Source organism: Gracilinanus agilis, chromosome 2 (genome assembly GCF_016433145.1).
Source record: "Gracilinanus agilis isolate LMUSP501 chromosome 2, AgileGrace, whole genome shotgun sequence".
Taxonomy (NCBI): domain Eukaryota; kingdom Metazoa; phylum Chordata; class Mammalia; order Didelphimorphia; family Didelphidae; genus Gracilinanus; species Gracilinanus agilis.
The window spans coordinates 417,304,017-417,324,223 of NC_058131.1; positions in this window are offsets into that span (position 1 = coordinate 417,304,017).

The window sequence follows — 20,207 nt, forward strand, 5'->3', positions numbered from 1 at the left end:
ATCTGAATAGGACAAAAGAGACATAAGCACACACTGTTGTAAAAATACATTAAACTCAACAGGAGAAAAGGTGGGGCAGAGAAAAAGAGAGATAGATTTAAGAGGGATGATAGTGTTGGGGAGGGAATAGTAAGAGGTAAAGAAACTTCAACTTTAGAGGGTAGATTATAAAGAGAGATTAAAAGAAACCATAAGAAGTAATAATCATAGTGAAGGCAAGGGGAAAAGAGGAGGGGTAGCAGAATGGAAATAGAATGATTCAATGACAAAGCAGCAGTGATAATCACATTCCTGCTTCTTTACCACCTTCTTCTTTGTACTTGAGATAGGGTGGTGGAGGGCAAAATAGAGGAAAGAATGGGAGAATATGATGGAGAAAGACATATAATGAATACTCATAACCTTGAAAATGAATAGACTAAACTGACCCATAAAATGGAAGAGGATAACAGCATAGATGTAAAAGAATCTAACAATATGTTGTTTAAGAGAAAGATACTTGAAACAGAAAACTTCACTCAAAGTTCAAATGAGGGGTTATAGTATAATTTATTATATGTTTCAATGCAAACTAAAACAAAACAAAAACAGAGGCAGCAATCATGATCTCAGATAAAGCAACAATAAAATGACACAATTAAAAGAGATAAATAATGAAACTACTTTTTTTCTTAAAGGCAACATAAATTATGAAATTATATCGACCTTAAATATATAAGCACCAAGTAGCATAATATCTGAGTACTTCAAGGAAAAGTTCATCAAAATATAGTGAGAAATATATGCCAAAATTATTCTAGCTGGGGACCTCCACATACCTCTTTTAGGTCTAGAAAAATCTACAAAGATATAAAAGAAAGAAAGTTAAGGATTCTAACAGAATTTTAGAAAAAGAAGGTATTATTGATGTTTGCTGATTTGAATGTTGTTTAAACACCATTAAATATATATGTACATATATGTACATATATATGTATATATATGAAGGCATAAAAATTTTATAAATGAGAAAAGAAGAAATATCTAATACATCCTCTACTAACCAAAATAAAATAATCACAATCATTAAGAAGCCTTTGGAGAAATTATTCAAACTTAGATTAAATAATTTAATTCATAAAATTGGTGAAACAAAGTAAATCATAAAAATGATATATGTAAACCAGTGATGGGCAAACTTTTTAAAGAGGGGACCAAAGGAAAGGAAATGCTCATCTGTCAGTCTGTTTCTGAGGCAACTCTTTTGAAGTTTCATTGTATTATATTCTACTCATTGTAATTGTCAGATTAGGAATAATGGCCAGATAAAACATTTCAAGGAGCCGTATCTGGCCTATGGGCTGTAGTTTGCCCAACGCTGATGTAAACCATTAAAATGAGAACAATCAGATAACATACCAATTCTTTCGGACTAAGAAGCCCTTAGAGGAAAGTTATATCAGTAAAAGAATAAATAAATTAGTTAATTGGACATGTAATTAGTTAATAAGTCTTTGGAAATACAAGGATAAAACTAACATAAAAAATAGAAATGCTGAAAATCAAGGAATAGATAAATAGAAAATGCATTGAAGGAATAAAAATAAGAACTGTTTTTTAGAACAAAAGATATAAACCATCATTTAATATGATTTCCTAAAGAGAGGGAGACCAAATTAAGACTTAAAATGAAAAGGGAAAAATGACAATAAATGCAAAACAAATAATGGAAATTATCTGAAAATATTTCTTCCAAGAATATGACAGGAAAAGTTGTCATAAAAATGAACTTACAAAAGGGGGAAAATTAGGACCAGATATGTTTACAAGTGAATTTTATTAAATATTCAAAAAAATTAATAGTAAATAGTTTGCACAAGAAGTCTTACATGTACATGTGTGGGTCTAATGCCTAAAACAGAAAGAGACAAAGTAGGGGAAAAATACTAAAGAATATAACATATAATTAATATTTATACAAAAATAACAACTAATAAGGCCATGAACTTGATAATTTACAAAACAATACACTGAACCTAGAAAATATCAAGAAATCCAGGGAACATATTTGATTTTCCAAAAGTAGATAGGTCATTCTTCTTCATAGTTAAAACAAATACATTTTCCTCTTTAAAATTTTTAATGATTTTTAAAAGTTTAGTTTCTGATCCAATTTGGAGATAATTATGGCATAATGGAGGGAAGCAAGACCATTTGGTGGACCAGTTATCATTTTTTTCAGATCAGCTTTCTTTAATTAAATGATGATTCAGTTCCCCAGTGATTTTGTTTACTGTGAGTTCATTTTATATTTCTTATATATGTGTGTATGTATATATATATATATATATATCTACATGTATAGATTTATATAGAGAGATGTGTGTAAGTGTATATACATATGTATATGCATATATAATGCATACATCTATATACATATACACCCATATATAATGTCATAATTTTAGAGTTTTTCTTCTATTCCACTGATAAATTTAATCTCACTTTTTTCACTACCAGGTTTTTTTCTTTCTTTATTTCATTTTTAAACTCTTACCTTCCACCTTAGAACCAATACCATGTATTGGTTCTGAGACAGAACAGTGGTAAGGGCTAGGCAATGGAGACTTGCCCAGGGTCACACAGTCAGGAAGTATCTGAGGCTAGATTTGAACCTAGGACCTTCCATCTCTAGGCCTGACTCAATCCACCTGGCTGCCCCCACTACCAGATTGATTTAATAATTATTATTTTATATAGTGAATGCACCTGAGGATCTGTTGCTGATGTCCCTTTGCTAGTTTTCTTTTTTAATTTTTCTCGATATTCTTGTTTTTCTATTTTTCAAAATGTAACAATGTAATTCTGTGAAATAAAATACTGACATTTTAATTGACATTTCATTAATTCTATTATTTAATTTAAGAAGTATAACATTTTTACTATTAATTTTGACCTAATCATGAGTCAAGAGAATCCCACCATTTTTTCACTTCTTTGATTCTGCCAACATTATTATGAACTTGTCTTTGTAATATTTTAATGAGTTCATACCCCAGTGAGTGGTACATTTTATAGTAATTGCAAAAATGTTTCTTTTTGTATAAATTTTACTTGATGTTTGGTGGCATGTATGTGGTAATTTAGATTTTTGAGGAGAGAGAAATAGTTTGTCTTTTATTCTATTGCTTATTAAGCTATTATCTCCAAACTTCTCTAGTAATGTCAAGGACACTATTATATTTTTTGTGACCATGGCTCAAACCTCTGTGTCATTTTGAGCTCTTTGTTTTTTCTCAGTCCACAAATCTAATCAGTTTCTAAATCTTACCATTTCTACATTCTACAATAATTTTTGCATATTGTTTTATTGATTTTAACAGAGATATTTGGGAAGCTAAAGTGTTGGCCAGAAACCAGAAACCTGCAGGACTCACTCCTCCCCCACACATAGGCTTGAATGAGCAGGGAGAGTTAAGTACTCCTTTACTCTCACCCCTCCCACCAAGCAGTTAGAATCAATCGAAAATGAAGGATGATCAGATAATATCTGGGAAGGCTAGGAAAAGCTATTCTCCTTAAGATGTTTACTTTCTTTCCTTATTTCCTCACCCATTTGACTAGGGAAGATAGGAGAAGCTTGATGTCTAGTAGCTATCAGGAATAGAACAAGGATCTGACTTATTGGGCTGGCAACTGAAAGGAACCAAGCTTTATGAAGGATGTTAGTATTCCCAAATAATAGCCAGGCACAGCTACCTTAAAGATGAAGAGAGGAAGGGGAAGGAAAAGAAGGGGTTTCAAGGATTTGGATAAGATCTGGGAAGCCCTGACCTGTTAGATAAAAACAGCCCCTCCCCTCTCGGGAGGGAGTGGCAGACTTTATAACTAGCTTGCTCTCAAAGCCTACAATTATCACTTCTAACAGCTAAATGACTAAATAACAATTGTACTGTTGCTGGAAAGGTCTAGTTCAGCTAAACAGGCTAGGAGCAGTGAAGATCCAAAATGGCTTTTGCCACAGGCCATCAAAGCTATCCAGAACTGGGCTTAGCAAACAGAGTGACCGGCTCACTTCAACTCCCAGGAATCAACTGTCCCTAACTGCTTTAAACTGTCCCCTCATCCAGAGTTTTCCAGGAGGGGTCCCCCTGGAATTCTGGGTGAGGCTTGACCCTGTATCTTGCAGGAATTCCACCCTGCCACTTCCATGTTACAGTATTCCCCCTTTTCTAGTAGGTAGAGTTTCCACTGGAAATTCTGCAGTCTTAAGATATTTTAGCACAGTTTACCCCACCTCTATGCTATAACTAAAGCAACTTTCTAAATAAATTCCTATTCTTAACACCTTAATCCTATTCTTTCTGTTCCTATGGCTTATGTTAACTATCTACCCCTATCTAAGGAGGGAAAAGGAAGGTAAACAAAGGGAAAAAAGAGTTTTGGTACAAAGTACAAGCATAACAACAAATGTAACATAGTAACAAAACCATAAAACCAAATTTGCAACAAGTACAGATTGCAATGACTATTCCTAAAGTATGCAATGAAAATGTCTTTGAAATACATTCAAATGCAAAATTGCAAAAGACTAAATTGTTTCTCAACTTGCTCCTAACTCATAACAGAAGGAAGATGGTAAAACTCTATAAGCAAAGTGTTATAAAACTATCTATAGAGAAACTTGAAACATTTAATTCTAAGTTTTCATGTTAGTACCTTACTTACGCTATGTCAATGGGATTAATACTTCTAAGTTCTAAACTATTAGTATGTTGATGCTATTGTGTTAGTTGTAACTATGTACATGACTACATACATTACTTATTCTCATAATATCGTGACTCTCCCTAACTCTATATTCCAAAGGTCCCTAAAGCTACCTTTTCCTAAGGCTATTAGTAACTCTATACTATATATATTAGTGATTATAATACAGGCTATACACAATGCCTATATACAGGTGGAAGTTCCCTCGATGTCTATCAAATCAAAAAACAATGGATCTTTTGATATGCTAGAGATCCCAGGATAATCTTCCATTATATACAAATATTCACATGTAATATGTACATATAATACATATATACATAATTTAGACTCTCATTTTTCTACATGAGGTCCATGTCAAAAGGTGAACAATCAGTTTTGTGCTATGTGCAATGAACTAATGAATGCTGGTGAATGCACATACTTACCCTTTACTCATGGATCTTCTGGGCACACTGGAGAACCACAATTCTCCTTGTGTAGCATATGTAGTGTGGCATGCAAGCTACCATGTGATGTCTCATTTGTGTAATGTGTGTTTATGACATGATATTATAGCCTTACGTATTTCTTCCTTCCAGTCCTCTTCCTGCACAGTACTTAATAAAGATTACAAAACCCTTGTGATTGTCCATTCCTTCCTGCCGCCTTTGCTGTGAATTACTGCAGCTGACAGCTTCTGTGTTCTTCATTTCTTCTCTGTACCACATGCATACTTGTCTGTTGTCTATCGTCTTGCCGGGTAGGTGGCTTGTCCACTTCTTAATTGGGAACATTAGTCATTGTCATGTAATTGTGTCAATTTTGTGCTGTTTTTGTGTTGCAAAAAAAAAAAATTTGCAGGGTTTTTTTTTTTTTTTATTTTCAAGAAGTTCAATTTTCTTCAACAGTACATTCTGTTTGCTGTGGATCTGGCCATGTATTCATTTCATGTTGCTGTAAGTCAGTTGGTTTATCATGGTGTTCTTCTTGTACAACATGTTCTTTACCAGCTTCACATGCATGATGTGGAACGAGGGGTCTCTGTTCTCAATTTTGGCACATGTTGGGCTAGTTAATAGTACTTGGTAAGGCCATACCTATTTAGGGTCTAGAATGGATTTCATTGCAAAGTTCCTTATGCAGACCATATCTCCAGGTTTAAGCCGACGTAAGCTAAAGTCTAAAGGAACTCTCTGAGTTAGCAAGCCAAGTTTGTGCAATTCATCCAGTCTTTTCTTTAAGGCTTTTATATATTTATATAGCTGACATTCAACTCCAAGGTGAGACAAGAGAGCTGAGTTCTGGAATGAACTATGCCATGGAGCATGACCATACAAGAATTCAAATGGTGATAGGTGTGTGTTACTTCAGGGTTGACTTCTTAAATAAAAGAGAACAATGGGGAGTGCTTTTACCCATTTCAGATGGCTTTCAGAACACACTTTTCTGATCAAATTTTTAAGTTTCTTATTGCACACCTCAATTTGCCCTGAGGATTCTGGGTGATATACTGAATGTAAGCTTCTCTGTATCCCTAAGGTCTTGTAAATCTCCTCAGGAGGGAGTGGCAGACTTTATAACTAGCTTGCCCCAAAGCTTATAATTATCACTTCTAATATCTAAATAACTAAATAACAATTGTGCTATTGCTGGAAAGGTCTGGTTCAGCTAATCAGGCTAGGAGGAGTGAAGACCCAAAATAGCTTTTGCCACAGGCCACCAAAGCTAACCAGAACTGGGCTCAGCAAACAGAGTGACCTGCCCACTTCAACCCCCAAGAATCAAACTGTCCCTAACTGCTTTAAATGGTCCCCTTACCCATAGTTCTACAGGGGGTTCCCCCTGGAATTCTGGGTGAAGCTTGACGCTGTATCTTGCAGGAAGTCCACCCTGCCACTTCCATGTTACAGTATGTCCCCTCCTCCCCACTAATAAATTATTTGTGTCTTGTATATTGTATATTATAAATTTTCTCTCTCTCCCTTACTTCTACCATGTCCTTCTCCCTCTCCCTCCATCTGCCCCTTCTCTCATCACCTTCAGGTCCTAATCATTTCTTACTTAAATTATTGCAATCATTTCCTATTTGGACTTTTTGCCTCAAGACTGGTCCAAACCTAATTCATCTACCAAACAATTGTCAAAGCAATGCTCCTGAAGTACAATCCTGATTCTGTCACTCCCTACTCAGAAAAATACAGTGACTCCCAATTTCCTGAAGGATCAAATATATCAAATTCTTCTGTCTGACATTTAAAGCTCTTTATAACCAAATTACCTAGAATCTAATTATCTTTCCACTTTTCTTATGTTATGCTCCTCCACAGATTTTGTAATTCAGTCACACTTGATCACTTACTTACTTTGGTCCTAGGTAAAATACAAAAATTTTTTGGTTTCTTTAGCCCTTGTAGTATCTATCATTTAGAGCTTGCTACACATCCTGTCTTCTCTCGGTCTTCATAATGTTTGTCCCTTATAGGTAGAATTCAGTCTTTCCTTACCTTTTCTCTTAGCATCTCTGGCTTCATTCAGGGATGAGTTGAAGCGTCTCATTCTCCACAAATTATTTTCTAACTTTGTATCCATTTTGCATATTATATATTCTCTCTCTTCTTCTCTCTGTCTCTGTCTTTCTGATTGTCTCTCTCTGTCCATGTATCTGTCTCTTTGACTCTGTTTCTAGTTCTGTCTCTCTGTTGGTTTTTGTGTGTTTTTTTTAATATAGCTAGTAGGCAATTAATAAATGCTTATCTAGTGATTGATTCTCAAATTATTAACAGAGAGCTAAAACAGTCTCTAGATTCAAAGGAATTGGGTTTAAATCTTACCACTGATGCTTTTACCTACATAAAGTTTGATGAGGAAATTAAGTTTCCTGGGCTTCAGTTTTCTCATTATTCAAAATAAAGATGATGGACTAGATTACTTCAGACATCCATTTCAGCTTTAGATTTGTAATCCTACTTGGGCTATTATCTTAGATAATGTTTGATAATTTTTTTAAATTACTTTTGCACTGGTGGAATCTGCTTCTTTCTCATACCTAATTTTGTTGGTTTAAGCTTGCTCTTCTTTGAACAAGTTAATTGCTTGTCAATTTTTCAGTTTTTCAAAAACTACTCTTGAGTATATCATTTCAATTGTTTCATTATTTTCACTGCTCTGATCTTGGTTATTCCCTTTCTAATGTTTTATTTTATAATGTTTTTTCCCTTTTCTAAACTTTTAAGTAAAGACTCAATTCTTTCCTTTTTTCTCTTTTCTTAATATAGGTATTGAGGACTATGAAATTGCCTTCAATTATTGCTTTGGTACCATGCCATAGTTATCATTTGAGAGATAATTTGCTATTATTTTCATGATTTCTTCTTGCATTTAATCATTTTAGATTACTTAATAAATTCCTTTTAAGAGTATTCATGGTAACATATACCTTTCAATCACAGTAGAAGTTTATTATTTTGTGTTGTTGTTTAGTCATTTTTCATTCATGTTTAACTCTTTGTGATCCCTTTTTGTGGTTTTATTGGCAAAGATACAGGAGTGGTTTGGCATTTCCTTCTTAAACTCTTTTTACAGTTGAGGAAACTGAGGCAAACAGAGTTAAGAAACTTGCCAAGGGTCACACAGCCAGCAAATATTTGAGACCATTTAAAAATTTTCTTTTTTCCCCAATTACATGGGAAAACAGTCATTCATTTATTTATTTAATAAAATTTGAACCCTTACCTTCCATCTTAGAATCAATACTCAGTATTGATTCTAAGGCAGAAGAATGGTAAGGGCTAGGCAATGGGGGTTAAGTGACTTTCCCAGGGTCACATAGCTAGGAAGTGTCTGAGGCCAGATTTGAACCTAGGACCTCCTGCCTCTAGGCCTGACCCTCAATCCACTGAGCGACCCAGCTGCCCGCTAGTGTTCAATATTTTTAAAAGAATTTTGAATCTCAAATTTTCTCCCTCCCTCCTCCCTTCCCCTCTGTCCTTGCTGAGATAGTAAGCAACCCAAAATAGATTTTACATATGCAATCATGTAAAACATTATGAATCCGTATTTGAACTCATGTCTTCCTGACTCCAAGCCTAGTGCTTTATTCGCTATACCACCTAGTAGTGAATTAGATTATTTAAAATATTGGTGTTGTGGGATTTATTGTAGAGGGTGAAGTTGACCAGCCAATGCTATTTTTTACTACTTACCTCCTTTGTCTGTAGGATTTTAATCAGTCAAACTATGTTATAATAATTAGCTCTTTTTTAAAGTTGGCATCAATGTCATGGCCCTTCTTGCTCACATGGCACTCTCCTTGGCTGCTTTATGGAGTTATATTAAGTGAAAAGTTAGGAGTAGAATTATCAAAACTCAGATATCCCAGCTAGGAAAATTCCTAACATTTAGGAATAGGTTTGGATCTGTGCAGTTATATTTAACTCTAATCCCTGGCTTCTTTACAATTGAGATAGAAATTCAGATTGGGAAAACAGAAATGAGTGGGATATGTTATAGTGTCTTTTAATCAATAGACATAAGAGAAAGAGTTGGAAGAAGAGTAGACTGTTTTTTTTAAATTTCCCTCAGTCACTGACATCAACAGTTTCAGCACACGTCCTCTGCTCTGAGACCTGTAGAGAGCAATAACCTTCCTTAATTTCTTCCTTCTCTGCCACAGCTCAGTCTTACTATTTTCTTTCTCATTTAGACTCCTTTGCTGCATCTCATTCCCCTTAATCTATCCTCTTGAAAACTGGGTTTCTCTTTATGAACTGTGCAATCCAATTCTTTATTCCCATTGAACTATGATCCTCAAAGATCTTCATCATCCCAATTTATTTTCAAGACTAAGAGGGGATCATTTGTGATAAGTTTCTGGATCACATGGACAAAAATTATAGATTGAAAGGTCATGACCTGAATAAAACGTAAAAAGAGGGTCCACATTTATAATATCATGGATTCATCTTTTAGACTATCTGTGTTTTAGGCACTGTGCTGGAAGTTAAGGATGCAGACACAATAATGAAACAGTCCTTGCTCTCGAGATATTTATACTCTGCTGAAGAGACAAAATATATAGCTAAAAGCATATGTAGAAAAATATATGCTGAATATATGCAAAATAATACAAAAGTTGGGAAAGAGGAAGACACTAGCAGTTAGATATTTCGAGGAAGATGCTTAAGATACTGAAGTAAAAATCATGTATTTAAAAAAGCATTTATTAAATACTTATTGTGCGCAGAGAATATTTGTATAGAATTTTAGAGTTCACAAAGCATTTTCTTAAACATCGCCTTTGAGAGAATTAAGGCATGGACTGTTGTCATTTTACAGATAAAGAAAATGAGGTTTAAAGATAGGAAATGACTTGCTAAGGTTATATGGAAAATAAGGACAGAGGGGAAGCTAGGTAGCATAGTCAGGAAGACCTGGGTTCAAATTTGATCTCAGACACATTCTGGCTGTGTGACCTTGGGCAAGTCATTTAACCCCAAATGTCTAGGCCTAACTTCTCTTCTGCCCTGGAACACATATTTAGTATTAATTATAAGACAGAAGGCAAAGGTTTTTTTTTTTAAATAAGCTAATAAGCGGTAAAGTTTTTAGAATTTAGCATCAATGTCATGGCCCTTCTGGTCCACATGGCACTCTCCTTGAATTTGGAGTCACAGAATTGTATTTGAGTTTCAGTTCTTATACTTTCTAATTTTATGACTTTGGACAGTTCATTTCCCTTTTCTGGGTTTCACTTCTATCTTCCATGGAATGAGGGGGCTTGACTAGATGGTCCCTAAGGCTCCATCCAGGTTTGAATTATAAAATCTGGTGATTGTGTAATGACCTTTAGTCATTGGTGAATGGGCTGCATGGTAAAGGCAGAAACCAAAAGGATGAGAAGCATAATCTAGAGACAATCAATGACAAGAGACACTCGGAAAGTTCTACAAGTCTTAATAGCAAGAGATCATTCTTATTGCCACTTAGCATTCAGCTGAAAAACTGGTCATTACCACACTGGTTAATTCACAGCACCTTCAGGATCCAATCTCTGACAAACGATTGGAATTAAGTAGTCTGATCTGTTCAAGTTGAATATTCATGTGGGCAAAGAAGACAGCACTCTTGCTGGTAAAGGGCTTTCTAATGACAGCTAAGCCTCCAAATATATTAGGTCATCATTAACTTTTTCACTATTTTAAAAAGTTAGTTTCCAAAGTTTATAGTTCATATCTCCTATCTCTGAGATAACTACATCATCATGGAAAGAGCAATGGAGTAGGAATAAGGTCTCATGTGCTTTGGTACACAGCTTTGTGGACATGGGCCGGTCACTGAAACATTTTTGCCTCACTTCTTTCATTTGTAAAATGGGTGCATATTAATGCTACCTACCTCACAGTTATTAAATTGGTTTATAAATGGCAAAATATATAAATGTCAACTATCATTATAATGGCAATAATATTTACTTATATACTTTCTCCCCATACATACAGCTATTTTTTCTTCTTTATATCTCAAAGACTCTATTTTTTACTTTACTCATTTTCTTCTTTCATCAGTTTTCTCAAGTGAACTTCTTTTCAGGGTTGTGTATTGAGTAGGAAAAGCTCTAAGCATGCAATATAATAACTATTTGTCACACACATTGTATTTCTGTAGTGATTGTAACATTTGAATATTCAGATTAGTCAATGGAAGAATTTCACTGCAATGTTTACCACTCTATATTACTTCCTTTCATTTGGTGGGTGGTAGTAATAGGAGTTGTGGTGGTGGTGGTGGTGGTGGTAGTTGCTATAGAGAGGTGGTGGTGATGGTGGTGGTAGTGGTAGTGGTAGTAGTAGTAGTAGTAGTAGTAGTAGTAGCAATAGTAGTGGTAATAGTAGTAGTAGTAATAGTGTTATATTAGTAAATTAGCAGAATTTCACTTTTTAATACCCCATTTGATCCTCATAACAACCTTATGATGTAGGTACTATTATTACCTTATTTTACAGATGAGGAAATTGAGACACAAAAAGTGAAACATCACACAGAAAATAAGTGTCTGAGTTAAGATTCAAACCCAAATCTTCCTGATTACAGTCCCTATTCTCTATCTTCTGTGCCACTTAGCTGCTCTGGACCTACCACTGGGGATCCAGGTAGCCAACTAAGCAGGATAGTGCTAGTAAGTATATTCTACAAGAAAAAGATGAACTATCAGACTGAAATGTTTGAAAGAAACAGTTAAGTATTGCCATGAGAGAACTAATTACAAACCTATATTATACTAGGCTATAGATAATAACCTAGTAATGATACTGCTGGGTAAAAGGATATGTACTGTTTTAGTCCTGAGGAAATAGTTCCTAATTATTCCCTAGAATGACCAAATCAGTTCACAACTTCCTCTACAGCAGTGATTCCCAAAGTGGGTGTCACCACCCCCTGGTGGGTGCTGCAATGATCTGGGAGGGGGGCAGTAATGGCCACAGGTGCATTTGGGGGCAGTGAATAATTGTATGGGGGCAGTGGTAGTATAAAAGTAAGTAAGCTAAGTAATTTTTTTTTTCTGGAAAGGGGATGGTAGGCCAAAAAAGTTTGGGAACCAGTGCTCTATAATGTATTATTCTCTCAATTCTCCCACATCCCCGCCAAATTTTGTGATTTCCTTTTCTGTCATAATAGCCAATCTTATAGGTACAGGGTGGTACATCAGAGTTGGTTTAATGTGCATTTCTTTAAATAATAGTGATTGGGAGCATTTTTTTTTTGCCTAACTAAAGAGAACTTTAATTACTTTGAGAACTGCTTGTTCATAGCTTTGGATCATTTAGCAAGAAGGAAATGACTTGTATTCTTATACCTTTGACTCATATCTCTATGTGTTTGAGAAATGAGGCCATTTTTAGAGAGACTGGTAAAAATATTGTACCATTAAGATTGCTGTGTACTTTACTCTCTGAGTCTATCCTATTTCCCTCCATTTAGTTTCTGACCTTTACCTCTCTCAATTTGCCCTCTTTTTCTGTCAGCCCCACTCTCCTTCTCTTATCCCTTTCCTGTTCTTTCCTGTAGAGTAAGTTAGATTGTGCCTGTTCTTCCCAAATTGAGTCAATTCCAATGGGAGGAAGGTCCATATATACTCCTTCCCACCTCCCCCATCTTTATCTTCACTGGAAAAGCTCTTTCATGTGTATTTTATGTGAGATAATTTACCCCATTAATATTTTTCTCTTCCAAAAGCATTTTTATTTCTCACCTCTTAATTTTATTTATTTATTTATTTTTGTTTCATTCCATCATTTTCAATGCATACCTTTGCCCTCTGTCAATGCATACTACTTCTAATTGCTCTATTGATAAATTTTTTGGAGTTTACAAGGACTATCTCATGGAGAAATACACACAATTTAACCTTTTGAATGGCTTTTGATTTCTCTTTCCTATTTCTCTTTATATACTTCTTTTGAGTCTTGGATGTGAGAAACAAATTTTCCATTCAGCTCTGCTCTTTTCATCATGAATGTTTGAAAGTCCTCTATTTCATTGAATACCCATTTTTTTGCCTCAGGGATTATGTTCATTTTTGCTGGATAAATGATTCTTAGTTGAAGTCCTAGTTCCTTTGCCCTCTGTAATATCATAGTCTAGGCTCTCTAATCCTATAATGTAGAAACTGCTAAATCTTGTATTATACTGACTGTGGCTTTATGATATTTTAATTGTTTCTTTTTGGTTACTTGCAATATTTTCTCCTTGACCAGGGAGTTTTGAAATTTTATTTCATTTTATTGTCCCTAATAAATTTTGAAGGTTAGTCAACTTCATATATCTGTTATGGAAGATTTAAATAAGAGTAATCATGATACAGGCTGTTATGAGATACCTACCTGATGAGCCTTAAGGCATTATGGAATCAGTTTTTATTTATAATTAATCCCTATAATTAATAAGAAATGGCCAGAATTCAAACTTCAGTAATGGTACTTTCAGAATTGGTTTGCTGGGGATTAATGAAAAAGTATTTAAGTGCTTACTCTGTTCAAAGCTCTGTTAAGTCATGAGAAAGTTACCTTGAAAATGGTAAAATTTCATCAACTTTTGAGTGGGGATGGTTTTATTTATTGCATTTGTATTTCTACTACCTCAAACACTGCCTAGAACATTACTTAGTAAGTACTCATTGACTGATTGGATATCAGAAAAACAAGACAGACCCTTCTCTAGAAGAGCTTCTCCTATTCTACTAAAGGGAGATGTGAGATAGCAAGGTGCAGTGGACCTTAGAGTTCAGCAACAGTACAGGTGGTAATGCATCTTCTTTTTTTTTAAGCTCTTAACTTCCATGAGCAGGAAGAGCTAGACAATGTGGGTGAAGTGACTTACCCAGGGTGACACAGCCAGGAAGTATCTGAGGTTAGATTTGAAACTTGGACCTTCCATCTCTAGGCCTGTCACTCTGTCCAGTGACCACCTATATGCTCCCATGCATCTTCTTTAATGTTATTTCCACTTATCAAATCATATCCATTTCTGATGTTGAACCATTTGAAATAGGGCCAAGTTTTTGGTGATGAGAATTGTTTTCTTTTTTTCTGGGTCTTTAGTGGCTGTGACTCATGAGAAGGCAAGAAGATCAAGCCCTGCAGAGACAATGACCAGCTCCACAAGGGCTGCTCTCCAGATGACTGCTGCAGGGGTTGGGCTGGAAGCAGGGTCCATGATCTTGGAGGTGTTGCTATCCCCAAGTCTCTCAGACCTAATTCCCTGCCCTTGCCATTCAGTCAGCTATTGTTGATGTCAAGGACATCAGGCTCCTGGTTGTCTTCACTTGAGTCTGAGGGCAGGAACTAAGAGGAAATGATTGGAGAGTGTCTAAAATCTCTTATAGCTCTCAATCATCAATCCAATGATCCTAAGATCTAGCCCCATGCATAGTCCATGATACTTGAAAACTTTCTTCTAAGAGTCCAGGATCTTCATGAAGAGATAGGGTAGTAGGAGGTTGTGAGGTTTTTGTTGCCGTGTTTGTTTTGTTTTTGTTTTTAGCACACAGAATCGATTCTTGCTCAATGCACACAGAGCGAAGGTGCTAAGAATTTTATGATAGAAAACATACAGGATGGTGTCAGGAGACTGACATCCTATGTTCTTTGATTCTAAGAGCCTTTTCAGCTCTGACATTCTGTGTTATGTGCTTTATACTCATTGCTAATGATTTGGTGAAGTGTATTGTCAGGAGAACCCTTAAGTCTTCACAATCAACAGGTTGCCCTGAGAACAGAGGGAAGCAGGGACAGTACTGTAGGTGAATAATGTAGGTCAGCTGGGTGGGGAGGCCTGCTACATGTTAGAAATCAGAGTAGCAAATCTAAGAATATGAGTAAGAAACCCAAATCAGTCAAAGCCTTTCTCTGGCAGGAAAAGCTACTGATCCTAGGGATATGAATATTAGTGTCTGTCAGGACCTGAACAGGCTGAGGCCTGGGAATGTATTAAGGGAGAGAGGAGCAAAGAGAAGTGAACAAAGCAGAACAAAGCTTTGTCTGTACCTGTGTGGTACAGACTGTCCTGCTAGACAGTATCACTTGCTGGAGGAAAAAGCCCTGAGGAGAGCCACTTTCAGGGCTGAACTACATGGGGTACACATGGGATGGTCAGGTGGAATGGAGAAAGCTTTAGACTAGCAACCAGACGGCTTTATTTTATGTCCTGACTTCTCTTGCCAACTCTGAGATTTTGGATAAGGTGGTTCTCTCTGAAGCTTCTGTTTTCCACTCTGGAATGATAACACTAGTTGGCCTCGATGTCACATTTTAAGATGTCTAAAGTTCTCTCCCTGGTTCATCAATAAGACTGTTGCCCACCATAAAATGGGAGAGTTATAACAAATAGGTATTAAGCACCTACTATGTGTAGAGAACTATGTTAGGTACTGGGAGAAATAAAACATTTAGAAAATCATAAACCCTGATGTCATGGAGCTCACAACAATCTGTAAAGACACATTCACTTCATCCCACAACTGGCATTTTTGTGGGAAAAACACTCACAAGTTGATAGCAGGGTCTTGCCCCAAGAAGAGAATGCTCAAACTCTGTTCAATGCAGAAGTAAAAATATAATTTATTTGAAGAAGAGGTTTTTAGCTAATATAATAGCCTTGGTTGGTGAAATGTCCTAGGGGCTGGTAGAGTAGTCTGAGAACTGGTGGAATAGCCCCAGACATCTGGGCTAATGGCATAGCTGATGGAATAGCAGCACTCTGGGGTAGCTGAAGGTTTATACATTTGTTGCATTTGTCGACATGGGAGAAATCTTATTACCCTTCTGGAATACCTTCAGCATAGGTGGGAACATTACTAAGGTAAATACAAAACAATGCAAGCAGTTAGTAATACAGCCTAACAATTTAGAACTAAGATGAATATAGAATAATTAACAATACAGAAAAGGCACAGAACTGGTACACAGAATAGCCTAATAGGGAGGTAGAGTCAAGATGGCAGCTTAGGAGCAATAAAAGCTAAAATCTCTCTAACTCTCCTTCTATACCAATCTTTTAAAGGCGCTTCAAGGGGGCAGCTGGGCATCTCAGTGGATTGAGAGCCAGGCCTAGAGACAGGAGGTCTTAGGTTAAATTTGGTCTCAGACATTTCCTAGCTGTATGACCCTGGGCAAGTCACTTAACCCCCACTGCTTAGCACTTACCACTCTTCTGCCTTGAAACCAATACACAGTATTGATTCTAAGATGGATGGTAAGGGTTTTAAAAAATAAAATGAAATTTAAAAATAAAAGGCACTTCAAAAGACCAACAAAAAATAGAGTCAGAGGGTTCTCTTGCTGAACAAATTTGAAATGTAGGCAGAAAGAGTTGATTTCCATGGTAAAGAGAGGAGAGCAGAAATAAGACTGAGTGGCCAAAATACCTTCCTCCCCCCACCACACACCCTACCACACTGAGGCCTGTGATTAGCTGTGGGCTGACTTTGGGATCCTGCAGTAAGGCCTGCAACTGAGAAAGAGCACCTCAGACATACCACTTGAGGTTCCAAGTTCTGATATCAACTGGCAGAGAGGAAAAGGGGGCCATTTGGCTGGGCACCTTGGCCTCAGTGGTAGCTGCCTATAGTGAAGATTTGGCCTAGGGCAGATTAGCTTGGCAGGTGAATTCAACCAATCTAATCCAGCAAACCAGCAGAAGAGAGAGAAGATTGAAGATACCTTCCATGGCAGAGCAGCTCAAATAACCTGGTCCAGTAAACAAATAGAGGGGTCAATTTATAGTTCACAGCTTGGGGGCGGTGGTAATGAGTAAACAGAAAAAAAAAAGATAAGATAATAATTGAAAGCTTCTACGGGGCTAAAGACCAAAGAACAGAACCAACAGAGGATAATGGGATCCTAAGAATGTCAAGAAAATGTCAAAAAAAAAATCCAGGGAATTGGACTCGGGCTCTGGAAGAACTCAAAAGGGAATTAAAAAATTAAATAAGACAGGCTGAAGAAAAAATGTGAAAAGGAAAACAACAGTTTAAAAATCAAAGTAGGTCATCTAGAAACAGAGGTACATGAAATAAAACAAGAAAATAGAATCTTAAAAAGCCAGAATTGACCAACTGGAAAATGAGGCAAAAAAAGTCAAAGGAGGAAAAGAATTACTTAAAAAGAAGAATGGACCTAATGGAAAAGGAGAATCAAAAAGTCATGAAAGAAATTCAGTCTTTGATACACTATGATACAATCGAACAAAATGGACTTCTCTACTAGCAGCAATGCAATGATCTAGGACAATTCTGAGGGACTTATGAGAAAGAACACTATCCACATCCAGAGAAAGAACTGTGGAAGTAGAAATATAAAAGAAAAAACATTTATTTGATCGCATGGTTTGATGGGGGCATGATTGGGGATGTAGACTGTAAATGATCACTCTACTGCAAATATTAAAATATGGAACTAGGTCTTGATCAGTGATACATGTAAAACTCACTGGAATTGTTCCTTGGCTATGGGAAAGGGGAGGGAGGAGGGGAGGGAAAGAACACAAATCATGTAACGATGGAAAAATATTTTTAATTAATTAAATGAAATTTCTAAAAAGAAAGAAAAAAAGTTAAGTCTTTAAAAATTAGAACTGGGCAATTAGAAGCAAATAACTTCACAAGACATCAAGAAACAATAAAACAAAATCAAAAGAATAAAAAAATTGAATATGAAATATCTCATTGAAAAAAACAAACTGACTTAGAAAATAGATCCAGGGGAGATAATTTAAGAATTATTGAACACCTGAAATTCATTACCAAAAAAAAATATCCTAGAAAATTATTCAAAAAAACTGCCCTGATATTCTTGAACAAGAAGTAAAATAGAGATTGAAAGAATCCATAGATCACCTCCTGCATTAAATCCTCCAGTGACAACTCTGGGAATGTTATAGCCAAGTTTGAGAGCTCCCAGGCCAAGGAGAAAATACTATAAGCAGCTAGAAAGAAATAGTTCAGATATTGTGGAGCCCCAGTCAGGATCACAAAGAATCTGGCAGCATCCACAATGAAGAACTGGAAGGCTTGGAATATGATATTCCAGAAGGCAAGGGAATGGGTTTATAACCAAGAATCAACTACCCAGAAAAAATGACTATATTCTTTCAGAGGAAACTATGGTCATTTGATAAAATACAAGATTTCCAAGTATTCCTGAAGAAAAGACCAGCTATAAACAGAAAATACACAGAATTCAAGAGAAATAGGGAAAGGTAAATAAGAAAGAGAAAAAATTTAAGTGCTTCAAAAAGATCAAATGGCTTATATTCTTATATGGAAAAAATGTTATCTGTAAATCTTAAAAATTGTTATCATTATCATAGTAGTTTAAAAAAGTACACATAGAGGGTGTGGTAGTAAACTGTTTAGGATGATATGTTAAAAAAATATAAAATTAGAGGTAAAAAAGAAGGTAATACTAAGAGAAATGGGAAAAGCGAAGTAAAATGAGGTAAAATATATCACGTAAAGAATCCTAGAGGATAGTGGAGAGAAAACCAATACAATGGAAGGGAGAAAGAGGTTGGTGACAGGTAACACAAACATTATTCTCATTGGAATTGGCTCAGAGAGGGAAGAATAGCCAGATTCATTGGGGTATAGAATTGTATCTTACCTTAGGGAGAAGTTGAAGGGGAATAAGAAATGGCATGGTGGGGAGGAGAATAATACAAAGGAGGGAGAGGTTGACTGGTTGATAAGAAGGTCCTATAAGAAGAAAGGAATAAGAAGGGAGGATGTGGTAAAGGGAGTAATATAATGGAAGGGGAAGAGGGGACACTGACTAAAAGCAAAACACTGGAGGGGAGGGAAAGAATGAAAGGAGAAAGATCAGGATTAAAGGAAGAAGTCAAAATGGAGAGGAATACACAGATGGTAATCATTAACTATGAGTATAAATGGATTAAAAACCAGAATCCTACCTATGTTGCTTACAAGAAACACACTTGAGGCAGGTAGGCACACACAAGGTAAGGGTAAGAGGCTGGAGCAGATTCTATTGGGCTACAACTGAGAAAAAGAAGGCAGGAGGAGCATCTAAAGTAAAAACAGATTTGATTAAAAGAGATAAAGAAGGTAATTTCATCTTGATAAAAGGCAGTATAAATAATGAAGAAATATCAGTACTCAACATATATGCACCTAATGATATAGCATCCATATTTTTAAAGGAGTAACTAAAGGAGCTTAAGGAGGAAATAAATATTAAAGTTGTACTACTGGAGGACCTCAGCCTTCCCCTATCAGAACTAGACAAATCAAACCAAAAAATAAATAAGAAAGAAATAAGAGAAAAGAATGAAATGTTAGAAAAATTAGAGTTAATAGTATCTGAAGAAAATTGAATAGGGATAGAAAAGTGATATACCTTCTTTTCAGCAGCACATGGCACATATACAAAGACTGACCATGTGCTAGGGCATAAAAACATCACAAACAGGGGGCAGCTGGATAGCTCAATGGATTGAGAGCCAGGCCTAGAGACGGGAGTTCCTAGGTTCAAATCTGGCCTCAGACACTTCCCAGCTCTGTGACCCTGGGCAAGTCACTTGACCACTCTTCTGCCTTGGAGCCAATACAGAATATTGACTCCAAGATGGAAGGTAAGGGTTTAAAAAAATCACAAACAAATACAGAAATAACAAATGTAACTTTTTCAGATCATAAAGTGATAAAAATCATAATTAATAAGGGTTCATGGAGAGACAAATTTAAAATTAATTGGAAACTAAGGAGTCATTCTTCAAAACTGGTGAGTCAAAGAATAAATCAAAGATACAATTATTGATTTCATTGAAGAGAATAACAATGAGGAGACAACATTTCAAAATCTACAGGATTCAGCCAAAGCAATACTCGGGAACATTAATATTCCTGAGTGCCTATATCAAGAAAATACAGAGGGAGAAGATCAATGAATTGGGCATGCAACTAA